Below are 15,631 nucleotides of genomic sequence, written 5' to 3'. Positions count from 1 at the left end.
TGTTGATTGCTGGTGTTGACTTCTTAATGTGTAGTGCCTCGCAAACGTCAAGTCGGGTGCTATCACTGCATCTATCGATGATTTCTGTGTTGTTTACTAGGATTTCTCTGGCGATGGTTTGGTTGTGGGAAGAGATTATATGTTCCTTAATGGAGCCCTGTTGCTTATGCATCGTTAAACGCCTAGAAAGAGATGTTGTTGTCTTGCCTATATACTGGGTTTTTTGGAGCTTACAGTCCCCAAGAGGGCATTTGAAGGCATAGACGACGTTGGGCTCTTTTAAAGCGTTCTGCTTTGTGTCAGGAGAGTTTCTCATGAGTAGGCTGGCCGTTTGTCTGGTTTTATAGTAAATCGTCAGTTGTATCCTCTGTTTTTTGTCTGTAGGGATACCGTTTCTATTAACAATATCTTTCAGGACCCTTTCCTCCGTTTTATGAGCTGTGGAAAAGAAGTTCCTGTAAAATAGTCTAATAGGGGGTATAGGTGTTGTGTTAGTTGTCTCTTCAGAGGTTGCATGGCGTTTCACTTTCCTTCTTATGATGTCTTCGACGATACCATTGGAGAAGCCGTTGTTGACTAGGACCTGCCTTACCCTACAGAGTTCTTCCTCGACTTGATTCCATTCTGAGCTGTGGCTGAGAGCACGGTCGACATATGCGTTAACAACACTCCTCTTGTACCTGTCTGGGCAGTCGCTGTTGGCATTTAGGCACATTCCTATGTTCGTTTCCTTAGTGTAGACTGCAGTGTGGAAACCTCCGCTCTTTTTCATGACTGTTACACCTAGAAAGGGCAGCTTCCCATCCTTTTCCATCTCGTAAGTGAAACGCAGCACGGAACTCTGCTCAAATGCCTCCTTCAGCTCCTGCAGATGTCTGACATCAGGTACCTGTGTAAAAATGTCGTCAACATACCTGAAGTATATGGCCGGTTTCAAGTTCATGCCGACTAAGACTTTTTGCTCGATGGTACCCATGTAGAAGTTTGCAAACAGGACACCTAGGGGAGAACCCATGGCAACCCCATCTACTTGCTTATACATGTGCCCATCCGGGCTCAAGAAGGGTGCCTCTTTAGTACAAGCTTGGAGTAGTTTCCTTAGAATATTTTCTGGTATGTCAAGAGGAGAACAGGCTGGATCACGATACATTCTGTCGGCTATCATCCCGATTGTCTCGTCCACAGGTACGTTGGTGAACAGTGATTCTACGTCCAACGAGGCTCTTATCCCTGTGGCCCGTGTGCCCCGCAGTAAGTCAACAAATTCCTTTGGAGACTTCAGGCTGAAGGCGCAAGGGACATAAGGAGTCAGCAGGCCGTTGAGTCGCTTCGCCAGTCTGTACGTGGGTGTGGGTATCTGGCTAATGATTAGCCGAAGTGGGTTTCCAGGCTTGTGTGTCTTGACATTTCCATACACATATCCAGGTTTATATTCCCTTGGGGGAATATATATATATATATATATATATATATATATATATATATATATATATATATATATATATATATATATATATATATATATATACATATTGTTACGGTGCCCTCTCCTATTTCTTTCGTTTGCCGGCTTAAAGAGTCATATCAGCTCTCCCTACTGATTCTCTGAGGTTCAGGGAGTCTAATGATATATGTGGCGACCAGACCTGCTGTCAGTTAAGGGAAGGAAGTTATGTTATAAGTTGTAAATAAAGGAAAATTGGCGCCCTGTTATAAAATGAAACAGCATCCCCTACGGCAGATATGACCTTTTGGAAGGGACACTAGCCGATCGCGGATTGGGCGACTTAGGTCGCGGGCGACCAATCAGGGCCCGCCATGACGTCACCGAGTGCCCCGGGCGGCGCCAACGTCAGAGTTGTTCTGACCTTGGAAGCGACAGGACGCGCCTCGGTCTGCTCTCAAGGATTGGAGGCTCTGCAAGCCTTGTTCAGTGGATTGAGCTGGCCATCGCAGCCCATTATAGTTATTGGAGACCCTGCGCTTCTGGGAAGCAAAAGAGGAACCAAGTTCATTGAGCAGAGAAGTGCCAAACTTGGAAAATAGTCGGCGACGACGCTGGGCGGCGCCGCTGGCTGGACGTTGAGGTCTGGAAGGTGGGCGGGCAGGCCTGGCTGTGACTGGGGTCACATCCACTGAGAATCATGGAAGGACGTCATCGTGCCTAGGACAAGGAGCAACGCCTTGTGGGAGAGGCGAGTGTGGGGAAAATAGTGATTAGCTCAGCGCCCATCGATGAACCAGGATTGGGGCAGCTGAACCTCAGGGATTGGAACGGCGACGACGCGAAGGCTCCACGACACCTGAGGACCTGTGGAACGTCCTGGATCGTCAAGGATCGACCCAAGGAAGCGTGGGAACCTCACATCATCGAGGGACAGGCGTCGTGAGCCAGGAATGTAAGGTAGATCATTTTCCCTCCCATTACCCCTTGTATGAGTAGGCTAGTTAGGCCACAATATTTACTTGTGTATGTGGCAGCAAGACTTTATTACTTTAATAGTAGAATAGGCTGCAAGGCAGCTTGTGTCCAGGACTGTCAGAGAGGACAGTGTGTATGGATGGCAGGACAGTGAAGAAGAGGCGCCGACGTGGTGAAGAGGCCCTCCTGTGAGAGTGTGAGACTCCTGTCTTTCTGCCCAGTTGAAGGAGGATTGGAGGTCGTGGAAGAAGAGGCTGACGATCTCCAGACTCATTATCCATATATCCATATTCATGTATTACTTGTGATTGTGTGTGAGTGTTCATGTAATTTGCATCAGTAAATCCACACATTTTATCACTGTGTTTGAGTGTGCCTCCATTTATGATATTTCTCTATGAGCATACATTTCTGGCTACAAACAATATATAATACACCCACTGAACTGCATTGCTGGGGTGCAGATATAATAACCCAGCTGGCGACCTTGCTAAGAAGAAGATAGAGAAGACAGGCGGGAAAGGAGTTCCTGCAACCTTTTTTTGTCTGGCAGGCAAGGCTCAGGGAGGTTATGGTTATAAGGTAAGCCTGAGTCTTCCTTCACTCCCCCACGGGTCTAGGCCGGAACTGTTAACAGCAGTTTCCCCGTGTTTGACTGAAGGGCTTCCAGGGTGAATCAGTGGCACCCCTTTTGGTGGAAGCAAAGACCTGCGGAGGTGGGCATTGTTGGTCCTCTCTTGTGTGACCAAGGAGACTCCGGTCAATCCAGGGAGTCGGAGGGGCTGAGTATTTGGGCCTTTTGAGACCCTAGCAGTTAAGTGTTAGCAGAGCCCCGGACCACCCACCCCCACGTGACAATATATATATATATATATATATATATATATATATATATATATATATATATATATATATATATATATATATATATATATATATATATATATATATATATATGTCGTACCTAGTAGCCAGAACTCACTTCTATGCCTACTATTCAAGGCCCAATTTGCCTAATAAGCCAAGTTTTCATGAATTAGTATATTTTCTCTAATTTTTTTCTTATGAAATTATAAAGCTACCCATTTCATTACGTATGAGGTCAATTTTTTTTTATTGGAGTTAAAATTAATGTAGATATATGACCGAACCTAACCAACCCTACCTAACCTAACCTAACCTATCTTTATCGGTTAAGTTAGGTTAGGTAGCCGAAAACGTTAGGTTAGGTTAGGTTAGGTAGTCGAAAAACAATTAATTCATAAAAACTTGGCTTATTAGGCAAATCGGGCCTTGAATAGTAGGCATAGAAGTGCGTTCTGGCTACTAGGTACGACATATATATATATATATATATATATATATATATATATATATATATATATATATATATATATATATATATATATATATATATATATGCATATATATATGCATATATATATATATATATATATATATATATATATATATATATATATTTAAATATATATATATATATATATATATATATATATATATATATATATATATATATATATATATATATATATATATATATATATAAAATTATATATAAAAATATAAATATATATATATATAAAATTATATATAAAAATATAAATATATATATATATAAAATTATATATAAAAATATAAATATATGTTTATATATATATATATATATATATATATATATATATAAATAAGATATAATTTGATGTTCAATGACTTTACTTGTACTTGTATTGCGTATTTACCTGAGTTCTGAAGATTGATACTAAGTGATCTTGAATTGCAATTATGTGTGTGTGTGTTAGGGGTAAACAATATGCATATTTCAGGAACTTTATTGCGTATAATTTGTTAATAATTACTGGCACTGTTAGGCATTTAGTACGAGAAGGCAGTGTTTGGGTGGAGGGGGGGGGAGCCCAACATCGTGCTAGGGAAGGTACGCACCTCCCACTGGACTCTATCATGTATTTTGCGGCTTTTTACCCTTTCAGTAGTTATTAATAACAGGGACTGTTAGGCATTGTGTGGGATAAGGTGGTGTATGGCAGTGTGTCTGGCATGGTCGAAGACTGCAAGTGAGAGTGTCTCAGGTCCACCCATGACGCACAGTCGTTGAGGCAGCTGGCCGGTCATATTAACATCCTCCCAACACTTGAATGACAGTTGAAAGACGTGACCAAAGAGCAAGAGCTCATCCCCCGCAAGCACATAGAAGGGAGTACAAGTAGGTGAGTACACACAGGATTAGCTATTCAATAAACGCACTATTATAACTGCATATTTTTCCGACTTTTTATAGATAAATCCTATTGTCATAAAGCAATGACAGATAACCACCATGATCGAGAGTGCTCTTGGGCGGGTGGGCATGCGTACAAAGGTGGGATATATGCAGGCGGGCACCCGTACAGGGATGGGATATATGAGTGCGGGTACCCGTAGAGAGGGTGGGATATATGAGGGCGGGCACAAGTACAGGGGTGGGATATATGAGGGCAGGCACCCGTATAGAGGGTGGGATGTATGAGGGCGGGAACCCATACAGGGGTGGGATATATGAAGGCGGGCACCCGAACAGGGGTGGTATATATGAGGGCGGGCACCCATACAGAGGGTGGGATGTATGAGGGCGAGCACCAGTACAGGGTGGGATATATGAGGCCAGGCACTCGTACAGGGAGGGGATATATGACGGCGGGCACCCGTACAGGGGTGGGATATATGAGGGCGGGCACCAGTACAGTGATGGGATATATGAGGGCAGGCACCCGTAGAGGAGTGGGATATGTGCGGGCGGGCACCCGTACAGAGGTGGGATATATGCGGGAGGGCACCCGTACAGTGGTGGGATTTATGACGGCGAGCACCCGTAAAGGGTGGGATATATGAGGGCGGGCACCCGTACAGAGGGTGGGATATATGAGGGCGGGCACCCTTACAGGGATGGGTTATATGCGGGCGGACACCCGTACAGGGGTGGGATATATGAGGGCTGGCACCCGTACATGGGTGGGATATATGAAGGCGGGCACCTGTAAAGGGGTGGGATATATGAGGGCGGGCACCCGTACAGGGGTGGGATATATGAAGGCGGGCACCCGTACAGGGGAGGAATATATGACGGTGGGCACCCGTACAGGGGAGGGATATGTGAGGGCAGGCACCCGTACAGGGTTCGATACATGCAGACGGGCACCCATACAGGGGTGGGATATATGAGGGCGGGCACCCGTACAAGGGTGGGATATATGAGGGCGGGCACACGTACAGGGGTGGGATATATGAGGGCTAGCACCCGTACAAGGGATGGAAGATATATGATGGAGGGCACCCGTACAAGGGTGGGATATATTAGGGAGGGCACCCGTACAGGGTGGGATATATGAGGAAGGGCACCCGTACAGGGGTGGGATATATGAGGGCGGGCACCCGTACAGGGGTGGGAATTATGAGGGCGGGCACCCGTACAGGGGTGGGATATATGAGGGCGGGCACCCGTACAGGGGAGGAATATATGAGGGTGGGCACCCGTACAGGGGAGGGATATGTGAGGGCAGGCACCCGTACAGGATTCGATACATGCAGACGGGCACCCATACAGGGGTGGGATATATGAGGGCGGGCACCCGTACAAGGGTGGGATATATGAGGGCGGGCACACGTACAGGGGTGGGATATATGAGGGCTAGCACCCGTACAAGGGATGGAAGATATATGATGGAGGGCACCCGTACAAGGGTGGGATATATTAGGGAGGGCACCCGTACAGGGTGGGATATATGAGGAAGGGCACCCGTACAGGGGTGGGATATATGAGGGCGGGCACCCGTACAGGGGTGGGAATTATGAGGGCGGGCACACGTACAGGGGTGGGATATATGAGGGCGGGCACCCGTACAGGGGTGGATACATGCATGCGGGCATCCGTAAAGGGGTGGGATATATGCGGGCAGGCACCCGTACAGGGGTGGGATATATGCGGGCGGCCACCCATACAGAGGTGGGATACATGAAGTGGGCACCCATATAGATGTGGGATATATGAGGACGGGCAACCGTACAGGGGTGGGATATATGAGGGCGGGCACCCGTACAGGGGAGGAATATATGAGGGTGGGCACCCGTACAGGGGAGGGATATGTGAGAGCGGGCACCCGTACAGGGGTGGGATATATGAGTGCTAGCACCCGTACAAGGGATGGAAGATATGTGAGGGAGGGCACCCGTACAAGGGTGGGATACATAAGGGGGGGCACCCTTAGAGGGGTGGGATATATGAGGGCTGGCACCCGTACAAGAGGTGGGAGATATATGAGGGCGGGCACCCGTATAGGGGTGGGATATAAGAGGGCGGGCACCCGTACAAGGGTGGGATATATGAGGGCACGCACCCGTACAGGGGTGGTATATATGAGGGAGGGCACCCGTACAAGGGTGGGATATATGAAGGCGGGCAACCGTACAGGGGTGGATACATGCAGACGGGCACCCTTACAGGGGTGGGATATATGAGGGCGGGCACCCGTACAAGGGTGGGATATATGAGGGCGGGAACCCATACAGGGGTGGGATATATGAGGGCTAGCACCCGTACAAGGGATGGAAGATATATGAGAGCGGGCACCCGTACAGGGGCTGGCTACATAAGTGGGGGCACCCATAGAGGGTGGGATATATGAGGGCTGGCACCCGTACAAGAGGTGGGAGATATATAAGGGCGGGCACCCGTATAGGGGTGGGGTATATGAGGGCGGGCACTGTACAAGGGTGGGATATATGAGGGCACGCACCCGTACAGGGGTGGTATATATGAGGGACGGCTCCAGTACAAAGGTGGGATATATGAAGGCGGGCACCCGTACAGGGGTGGGATATATAAGGACGGGCACCCGTAAAGGGGGGGGATATATGAGGGCGGGCACCCGTACAGGGGTGGGAATTATGAGGGCGGGCACCCGTACAGGGGTGGGATATATGAGGGCGGGCACCCGTACAGGGGTGGGATATATGAGGGCTGGCACCCGTACAGGGGAGGAATATATGAGGGTGGGCACCCATACAGAGGTGGGATACATGAAGCGGGTACCCGTACAGGGGTGGGATATATGAGGAAGGGCACCCGTACAGGGGTGGGATATATGCGGGCAGGCACCCGTACAGGGGAGGAATATATGAGGGCGGGCACCCGTACAGGGGAGAGATATGTGAGGGCGGGCAGCCGTACAGGGGTGAGATATATGAGGGCTAGCACCCGTACAAGGGATGGAAGATATATGAGGGCGGGCACCCGTACAGGGGTGGGATACATAAGCGGGGGCACCCGTACAGGGGTGGGATATATGAAGGCTGGCACCCGTACAAGGGGTGAGAGATATATGAGGGCGAGCACCCGTACAGGGGTGGGATATATGAGGGCGGGCACCCGTACAAGGGTGGGATATATGAGGGCGCGCACTCGAACAGGGGTGGTATATATGAGGGCGGGCACCCGTACAAGGGTGGGATATATGAGGCCGGGCACCCATACAGTGGTGGGATATATGAGGACGGGCACCCGTACAGGGGTGGGACATATGAGGGCGGGCATCCGTACAGGGGTGGGAATTATGAGGGCGGGCACCCGTACAGGGGTGGATACATGCGGGCGGGCATCCGTAAAGGGGTGGGATATATGCGGGCAGGCACCCGTAAAGGGGTTGGATATATGCGGGCGGGCACCCATACAGAGGTGGGATACATGAAGCGGGCTCCCGTACACGGGTGGGATATATGCTGGCGGGCACCCGTAAAGGGGTGGGATACATGAAGCTGGCACCCATACAGGGCTGGGATATATGCAGGCGGGCACCCGTAAAGGGGTGGGATATATGAGGGCGGGCACCCGTACAGGGGTGGGAATTATGAGGGCGAGCACCCGTACAGGGGTGGGATATATGAGGGCGGGAACCCGTACAGAGGTGGATACATGCGGGCAGGCACCCGTAAAGGGGTGGGATATATGCGGGCAGGCACCCATACAGGGGTGGGATATATGCGGGTGTGCACCCATACAGATGTGGGATACATGAAGCGGGCACCAGTACAGGGGTGGGATATATGCTGGCGGGCACCCGTAAAGGGGTGGGATACATGAAGTGCGCACTCATACAGGGGTGGGATATATGCTGGCGGGCACCCGCAAAGGGGGTGGGATACATGAAGCGGGCACCCATACAGGGGTGGGATATATGCTGCCGGGCACCCGTAAAGGGGTGGGATATATGAGGGCGGGCACCCGTACAGGGGTGGGATATAAGATGGCGGACACCCGTACTTGGGTGGGATATATGACGGCGGGCACCGGTACAGGGTGGGATATATGAGGGCGGGCACCCGTATAGAGGAGGGATATATGAGAGTGGGCACCCGTACAGGAGTGGGATATATGCGGGCGGGCACCCATACAGGGGTGGGATATATAAGGGCAGGCACCCATACAGGGGAGGGATATATGACGGAAGACACTTGTACAGGGGTGGGATATATGAGGGCGGGCACCCGTACAGGGGAGGGATATATGAGGGCGGGCACCCGAAGAAAGGTTGGATAAATGAGGGCGGGCACCCGTACAGGGGTGGGATATATGAGGGCTGGCACCCGTACAAAGGATGGGAGATATATGAGGGCGGGTACCCGTACAGGGGAGGGATATATGAGGGCGGGCACCCGTACAGGGGTGGGATGCATAAGGGGGGGCACCCATAGAGGCGTGGGATATATGAGGGCTGGCACCCGTACAAGGGGTGGGAGATATATGAGGGCGGGCACCCGTATAGGGGTGGGATATATGAGGGCGGGCACCCGTACAAAGGTGGGATATATGAGGGCGCGCACCCGTACAGGGGTAGTATATATGAGGGAGGGCACCCGTACAAGGGTGGGATATATGAAGGCGGGCACCCGTACAGGGGTGGGATATATGAGGACGGGCACCCGTACAGGGGTGGGATATATGAGGGCGGGCACCCGTACAGGGGTGGGAATTATGAGGGCGGGCACCCGTACAGAGGTGGGATATATGAGGGCGGGCACCCGAACAGGGGTGGATACATGCGGGCGGGCATCCGTAAAGGGGTGGGATATATGCGGGCAGGAACCCGTACAGGGGTGGGATATATGCGGGCGGGCACCCATACAGAGGTGGGATACATGAAGCTGGCACCCGTACAGGGGTGGGATATATGCGGGCGGGCACCCATACAGGGGTGGGATATATGAGGGCGGGCACCCGTACAGGGGTGGATACATGCAGACGGGCACCCTTACAGGGGTGGGATATATGAGGGCGGGCACCCGTACAAGGGTGACATATATGAGGGCAGGCAGCCGTACAGGGGTGGGATATATGAGGGCTAGCACCCGTACAAGGGATGGAAGATATATGAGGGCGGGCACCCGTACAGGGGTGGGATACATAAGCGGGGGCACCCGTACAGGGGTGGGATATATGAAGGCTGGCACCCGTACAAGGGGTGAGAGATATATGAGGGTGAGCACCCGTACAGGGGTGGGATATATGAGGGCGGGCACCCATACAAGGGTGGGATATATGAGGGCGCGCACTCGAACAGGGGTGGTATATATGAGGGCGGGCACCCGTACAAGGGTGGGATATATGAGGCCGGGCACCCATACAGTGGTGGGATATATGAGGACGGGCACCCGTACAGGGGTGGGACATATGAGGGCGGGCATCCGTACAGGGGTGGGAATTATGAGGGCAGGCACCCGTACAGGGGTGGATACATGCGGGCGGGCATCCGTAAAGGGGTGGGATATATGCGGGCAGGCACCCGTAAAGGGGTTGGATATATGCGGCGGGCACCCATACAGAGGTGGGATACATGAAGCGGGCTCCCGTACACGGGTGGGATATATGCTGGCGGGCACCCGTAAAGGGGTGGGATACATGAAGCTGGCACCCATACAGGGCTGGGATATATGCAGGCGGGCACCCGTAAAGGGGTGGGATATATGAGGGCGGGCACCCGTACAGGGGTGGGAATTATGAGGGCGAGCACCCGTACAGGGGTGGGATATATGAGGGCGGGAACCCGTACAGAGGTGGATACATGCGGGCAGGCACCCGTAAAGGGGTGGGATATATGCGGGCAGGCACCCGTACAGGGGTGGGATATATGCGGGTGTGCACCCATACAGATGTGGGATACATGAAGCGGGCACCAGTACAGGGGTGGGATATATGCTGGCGGGCACCCGTAAAGGGGTGGGATACATGAAGCGCGCACTCATACAGGGGTGGGATATATGCTGGCGGGCACCCGCAAAGGGGGTGGGATACATGAAGCGGGCACCCATACAGGGGTGGGATATATGCTGCCGGGCACCCGTAAAGGGGTGGGATATATGAGGGCGGGCACCCGTACAGGGGTGGGATATAAGAGGGCGGACACCCGTACTTGGGTGGGATATATGACGGCGGGCACCCGTACAGGGTGGGATATATGAGGGCGGGCACCCGTATAGAGGAGGGATATATGAGAGTGGGCACCCGTACAGGAGTGGGATATATGCGGGCGGGCACCCATACAGGGGTGGGATATATAAGGGCAGGCACCCATACGGGGGAGGGATATATGACGGAAGACACTTGTACAGGGGTGGGATATATGAGGGCGGGCACCCGTACAGGGGAGGGATATATGAGGGCGGGCACCCGTACAAAGGTTGGATAAATGAGGGCGGGCACCCGTACAGGGGTGGGATATATGAGGGCTGGCACCCGTACAAAGGATGGGAGATATATGAGGGCGGGTACCCGTACAGGGGAGGGATATATGAGGGCGGGCACCCGTACAGGGGTGGGATGCATAAGGGGGGGCACCCATAGAGGCGTGGGATATATGAGGGCTGGCACCCGTACAAGGGGTGGGAGATATATGAGGGCGGGCACCCGTATAGGGGTGGGATATATGAGGGCGGGCACCCGTACAAGGGTGGGATATATGAGGGCGCGCACCCGTACAGGGGTAGTATATATGAGGGAGGGCACCCGTACAAGGGTGGGATATATGAAGGCGGGCAACCGTACAGGGGTGGATACATGCAGACGGGCACCCTTACAGGGGTGGGATATATGAAGGCGGGCACCCGTACAAGGGTGGGATATATGAGGGCGGGAACCCGTACAGGGGTGGGATATATGAGGGCTAGCACCCGTACAAGGGATGGAAGATATATGAGGGCGGGCACCCGTACAGGGGCTGGCTACATAAGGGGGGGCACCCATAGAGGGTGGGATATATGAGGGCTGGCACCCGTACAAGAGGTGGGAGATATATAAGGGCGGGCACCCGTATAGGGGTGGGGTATATGAGGGCGGGCACTGTACAAGGGTGGGATATATGAGGGCACGCACCCGTACAGGGGTGGTATATATGAGGGACGGCTCCAGTACAAAGGTGGGATATATGAAGGCGGGCACCCGTACAGGGGTGGGATATATAAGGACGGGCACCCGTAAAGGGGGGGGATATATGAGGGCGGGCACCCGTACAGGGGTGGGAATTATGAGGGCGGGCACCCGTACACGGGTGGGATATATGAGGGCGGGCACCCGTACAGGGGTGGGATATATGAGGGCTGGCACCCGTACAGGGGAGGAATATATGAGGGTGGGCACCCATACAGAGGTGGGATACATGAAGCGGGTACCCGTACAGGGGTGGGATATATGAGGAAGGGCACCCGTACAGGGGTGGGATATATGCGGGCAGGCACCCGTACAGGGGAGGAATATATGAGGGCGGGCACCCGTACAGGGGAGGGATATGTGAGGGCGGGCAGCCGTACAGGGGTGGGATATATGAGGGCTAGCACCCGTTCAAGGGATGGAAGATATATGAGGGCGGGCACCCGTACAGGGGTGGGATACATAAGCGGGGGCACCCGTACAGGGGTGGGATATATGAAGGCTGGCACCCGTACAAGGGGTGAGAGATATATGAGGGCGAGCACCCGTACAGGGGTGGGATATATGAGGGCGGGCACCCGTACAAGGGTGGGATATATGAGGGCGCGCACTCGAACAGGGGTGGTATATATGAGGGCGGGCACCCGTACAAGGGTGGGATATATGAGGCCGGGCACCCATACAGTGGTGGGATATATGAGGACGGGCACCCGTACAGGGGTGGGACATATGAGGGCGGGCATCCGTACAGGGGTGGGAATTATGAGGCGGGCACCCGTACAGGGGTGGATACATGCGGGCGGGCATCCGTAAAGGGGTGGGATATATGCGGGCAGGCACCCGTAAAGGGGTTGGATATATGCGGGCGGGCACCCATACAGAGGTGGGATACATGAAGCGGGCTCCCGTACACGGGTGGGATATATGCTGGCGGGCACCCGTAAAGGGGTGGGATACATGAAGCTGGCACCCATACAGGGCTGGGATATATGCAGGCGGGCACCCGTAAAGGGGTGGGATATATGAGGGCGGGCACCCGTACAGGGGTGGGAATTATGAGGGCGAGCACCCGTACAGGGGTGGGATATATGAGGGCGGGAACCCGTACAGAGGTGGATACATGCGGGCAGGCACCCGTAAAGGGGTGGGATATATGCGGGCAGGCACCCATACAGGGGTGGGATATATGCGGGTGTGCACCCATACAGATGTGGGATACATGAAGCGGGCACCAGTACAGGGGTGGGATATATTCTGGCGGGCACCCGTAAAGGGGTGGGATATATGAGGGCGGGCACCCGTACAGGGGTGGGATATAAGATGGCGGACACCCGTACTTGGGTGGGATATATGCGGGCAGGCACCCGTAAAGGGGTTGGATATATGCGGGCGGGCACCCATACAGAGGTGGGATACATGAAGCGGGCTCCCGTACACGGGTGGGATATATGCTGGCGGGCACCCGTAAAGGGGTGGGATACATGAAGCTGGCACCCATACAGGGCTGGGATATATGCAGGCGGGCACCCGTAAAGGGGTGGGATATATGAGGGCGGGCACCCGTACAGGGGTGGGAATTATGAGGGCGAGCACCCGTACAGGGGTGGGATATATGAGGGCGGGAACCCGTACAGAGGTGGATACATGCGGGCAGGCACCCGTAAAGGGGTGGGATATATGCGGGCAGGCACCCATACAGGGGTGGGATATATGCGGGTGTGCACCCATACAGATGTGGGATACATGAAGCGGGCACCAGTACAGGGGTGGGATATATGCTGGCGGGCACCCGTAAAGGGGTGGGATACATGAAGCGCGCACTCATACAGGGGTGGGATATATGCTGGCGGGCACCCGCAAAGGGGGTGGGATACATGAAGCGGGCACCCATACAGGGGTGGGATATATGCTGCCGGGCACCCGTAAAGGGGTGGGATATATGAGGGCGGGCACCCGTACAGGGGTGGGATATAAGATGGCGGACACCCGTACTTGGGTGGGATATATGACGGCGGGCACCCGTACAGGGTGGGATATATGAGGGCGGGCACCCGTATAGAGGAGGGATATATGAGAGTGGGCACCCGTACAGGAGTGGGATATATGCGGGCGGGCACCCATACAGGGGTGGGATATATAAGGGCAGGCACCCATACAGAGGAGGGATATATGACGGAAGACACTTGTACAGGGGTGGGATATATGAGGGCGGGCACCCGTACAGGGGAGGGATATATGAGGGCGGGCACCCGAACAAAGGTTGGATAAATGAGGGCGGGCACCCGTACAGGGGTGGGATATATGAGGGCTGGCACCCGTACAAAGGATGGGAGATATATGAGGGCGGGTACCCGTACAGGGGAGGGATATATGAGGGCGGGCACCCGTACAGGGGTGGGATGCATAAGGGGGGGCACCCATAGAGGCGTGGGATATATGAGGGCTGGCACCCGTACAAGGGGTGGGAGATATATGAGGGCGGGCACCCGTATAGGGGTGGGATATATGAGGGCGGGCACCCGTACAAAGGTGGGATATATGAGGGCGCGCACCCGTACAGGGGTAGTATATATGAGGGAGGGCACCCGTACAAGGGTGGGATATATGAAGGCGGGCACCCGTACAGGGGTGGGATATATGAGGACGGGCACCCGTACAGGGGTGGGAATTATGAGGGCGGGCACCCGTACAGAGGTGGGATATATGAGGGCGGGCACCCGAACAGGGGTGGATACATGCGGGCGGGCATCCGTAAAGGGGTGGGATATATGCGGGCAGGAACCCGTACAGGGGTGGGATATATGCGGGCGGGCACCCATACAGAGGTGGGATACATGAAGCTGGCACCCGTACAGGGGTGGGATATATGCGGGCGGGCACCCATACAGGGGTGGGATATATGAGGGCGGGCACCCGTACAGGGGTGGATACATGCAGACGGGCACCCTTACAGGGGTGGGATATATGAGGGCGGGCACCCGTACAAGGGTGACATATATGAGGGCAGGCAGCCGTACACGGGTGGGATATATGAGGGCTAGCACCCGTACAAGGGATGGAAGATATATGAGGGCGGGCACCCGTACAGGGGTGGGATACATAAGCAGGGGCACCCGTACAGGGGTGGGATATATGAAGGCTGGCACCCGTACAAGGGGTGAGAGATATATGAGGGCGAGCACCCGTACAGGGGTGGGATATATGAGGGCGGGCACCCGTACAAGGGTGGGATATATGAGGGCGCGCACTCGAACAGGGGTGGTATATATGAGGGCGGGCACCCGTACAAGGGTGGGATATATGAGGCCGGGCACCCATACAGTGGTGGGATATATGAGGACGGGCACCCGTACAGGGGTGGGACATATGAGGGCGGGCATCCGTACAGGGGTGGGAATTATGAGGGCAGGCACCCGTACAGGGGTGGATACATGCGGGCGGGCATCCGTAAAGGGGTGGGATATATGCGGGCAGGCACCCGTAAAGGGGTTGGATATATGCGGGCGGGCACCCATACAGAGGTGGGATACATGAAGCGGGCTCCCGTACACGGGTGGGATATATGCTGGCGGGCACCCGTAAAGGGGTGGGATACATGAAGCTGGCACCCATACAGGGCTGGGATATATGCAGGCGGGCACCCGTAAAGGGGTGGGATATATGAGGGCGGGCACCCGTACAGGGGTGGGAATTATGAGGGCGAGCACCCGTACAGGGGT

This window comes from Procambarus clarkii, chromosome 77, assembly GCF_040958095.1.
Source record: "Procambarus clarkii isolate CNS0578487 chromosome 77, FALCON_Pclarkii_2.0, whole genome shotgun sequence".
Classification (NCBI taxonomy): Eukaryota; Metazoa; Arthropoda; class Malacostraca; order Decapoda; family Cambaridae; genus Procambarus; species Procambarus clarkii.
Note: the sequence above shows the minus strand (reverse complement) of the source record.